The 2519-nt window shown below is 56.8% G+C and overlaps 1 protein-coding gene across 1 annotated transcript in view; it reads left to right on the top strand.

Moving 5' to 3' along the window:
- Positions 1–2519, top strand: part of PLEKHM1 (pleckstrin homology and RUN domain containing M1) — a 50969-nt gene that overhangs the window by 29676 nt on the left and 18774 nt on the right. The window lies entirely within an intron of this gene.

The raw sequence follows: 2519 nt of genomic DNA, 5'->3' as shown, positions 1-2519 counted from the left end.
CCCCGCCCCCCTGCACCTCACCCGGGGGAACTGCGATCCCCCGCGATCTCCCCCGAAATGACCTCTGCTCCAGAGTGCAAAGCAAGTGGCCGGGGTCTAGGTGCCAGACTCATTTGTTACAATCCGACCAATGTTCCCTCTAAGCTGTGGAGTCGCGTGAGCAAAAATTCTACTCTGTGAGCTCTGCTGGAATTAAAGCTGTGAGCAAGCGATTTGGCTGCTGCATCAATGAGTTTGCTCTGGAGCCCTCCTTCCTGAGCTCAGACAAAAATGTGCGAGCAGGAGGCTAAAAGACTGTGGGCTTGCTCACACTAACTCAGCTTAGAGGGAACACTGAATCTGACGTATATGTCACTTTGTCGGGCCGGGCCACATGTGCCATGAAACATAACGCCGGGTAACAGGAGCTATAAACTTTATACAGACAAAGCCAGTTACAATATTATTTTTTTTACTCAAAATGCAGACATGCTTGAAACATTAACATTCTTACAGTATCTTCTTAAAGTTTCTCCTTGACGCCTGCCCTCCCACTTCACCGCCCACGACTCATGAGCACTGGGACAGGATACAGGGACATAATGCACAGCCTCTGTCCTCTGGCCATAAAGGCAATAGCCAGTTGCTCACAGGCTGGATAAGAGCCCTGAATGGGCCAGTTCTGGCCAGGGTCCCCACTAAGCTGAGTGAGTGTGAGCCAGCTCACAGTTTTTTAGCCTCTGGCTCACACGTTTTTGTCTCCGCTCAGGAAGGAGGGCTCCAGAGCAAACTGATTTATTCAGTGGCCAAATCGCTCGCTCACAACTTTTAATGCCAGCAGCTCACAAAGTAGGATTTTTGCTCACGAGACTCTGCAGCTTAGAGGGAACATTGGTTCTGGCCCATGAGTCATATGTTTGACACACACACAGCCCCGTCCAGCAGGCGTATAGGGGTGAATGCAGCCCACGCGGCAGCTTCTGTACGAAGGGGCCTCCCGTCCGGCCAGTTCAGTATTGCCCGGCAGGTGCTCTCCGGCAGAGGAAGGTTGTGTTTTCCGTCACCCAGTCACCGCCGATGCCCGGGTGTCGGCCTGGGACTGTCCGCCTGCAGAAGCGTTGCTCCGCCACGGAAGCCCAGGGCCCCTGGCACCCAAAGCAAGAATCACACACCCAGGCCAAAGTGGCACACTTCAGTCCCTCCGGCAGTGCAGCAGCGTGTCCCGGGGAGTGATTTGGGAGTCACTGACCTGTATCTTATGCCAAACAAGTAACACGATCAAGCCGGAAGGCCCTAGAGCCTTTCCTAAATTAATGTCTTAATGACACTTTAAAATAGCATAGCATTAGCACACTTGGAGTCCTGAAAACAAGTTTACGAGCGTGTGCTCGAGTCTCCTGTGCAGGCATTCCCCTGCCATGATGTCATGGGAGTCCCCCCCTCCCCCCCCCGGCTTTACAATCCTTACCAATGTTCCCTCTAAGCTGTGGAGTCCTGTGAGCAAAAATTCTATTTTCTGAGCTACCGGCATTAAAGTTGTGAGCGAGCGATTTGGCTACGGCATAAATTAGTTTGCTCCGGAGCCCTCCTTCCTGAGCGGAGATAAAAATGTGTGAGCCGGAGGCTAAAGAATGGTGAGCTAGCTCACACTAACTCAGCTTAGAGGGAACACTTACCTTTTATCCCCCCCCCCACTGCCAAAATGGCCACGCCTCCCCTCCCGTCACCCCACCCAGCACAAATCTGGTCACGTGGCATGGCTTCGGCTGCGATTGCAGGCACAGCGGGGGGAGGGGGAGGTAAGCAGGATGATCCCTGCCACTTTTCCAGTCCACAAACTGCAGCCACGCGGCCTGACACCCTGAGCTGAGTCCACACCACCAGGTCAGCTCTTGGATTTCTGTGCTCCAGGGTCTGCCTGCCTTTTTCTTCCGGAAGTGGCTTCTGCCCTCCTCCCATTCTATCCTCCCCGCAGCCCCGTGAGGTTGCCCAGCTCGGCTGGCCCTGAGTCACTCGGTGGCCTTCATGACGGAGTGGGGATGTGAAGCCAAGTCTCCCCAGCCACGGGCACGTGGGCCCTCGTGCCGCAGGCCCCGTCAGAGGGAGACGCGGAGTTTGAATGCCACTGGCTGACGGGAAGCACAACATCTTGAGTTTCCTGCCGGGGCCTTTGGCCATGGTGCGCTAGTCTGGCACGGCTGTCCGGTTGTCGAGAGGGGAGAAGTGCCCAGAGGTCAGGAAATGCCGGGGGGGGGGTTCCAGGGAGGTGGGCAGCCTGGGGAGCAGGTGGGAAACATCTTGAGTTTCCTGCCGGGGCCTTTGGCCACGGTGCGCTAGTCTGGCACGGCTGTCCGGTTGTCGAGAGGGGAGAAGTGCCCAGAGGTCAGGAAATGCCAGGGGGGGGTCCGGGGAGGTGGGCAGCCTGGGGAGCAGGTGGGAGAGGCTGTTCTGGGCCCCGGGGAGACGAGTGGGGGCCTCCTTGGCTGCCAGCGGTTGGGAGCCGAAGTGGAGAGTGGCCGGGGGGAGGTGCCCTGGCCGTG

Source organism: Gekko japonicus, unplaced genomic scaffold, assembly GCF_001447785.1.
Source record: "Gekko japonicus isolate JY-2015 unplaced genomic scaffold, Gekko_japonicus_V1.1 scaffold3267, whole genome shotgun sequence".
Taxonomy (NCBI): domain Eukaryota; kingdom Metazoa; phylum Chordata; class Lepidosauria; order Squamata; family Gekkonidae; genus Gekko; species Gekko japonicus.
Note: the sequence above shows the minus strand (reverse complement) of the source record. Positions and strands in the feature narration are given on the sequence as shown.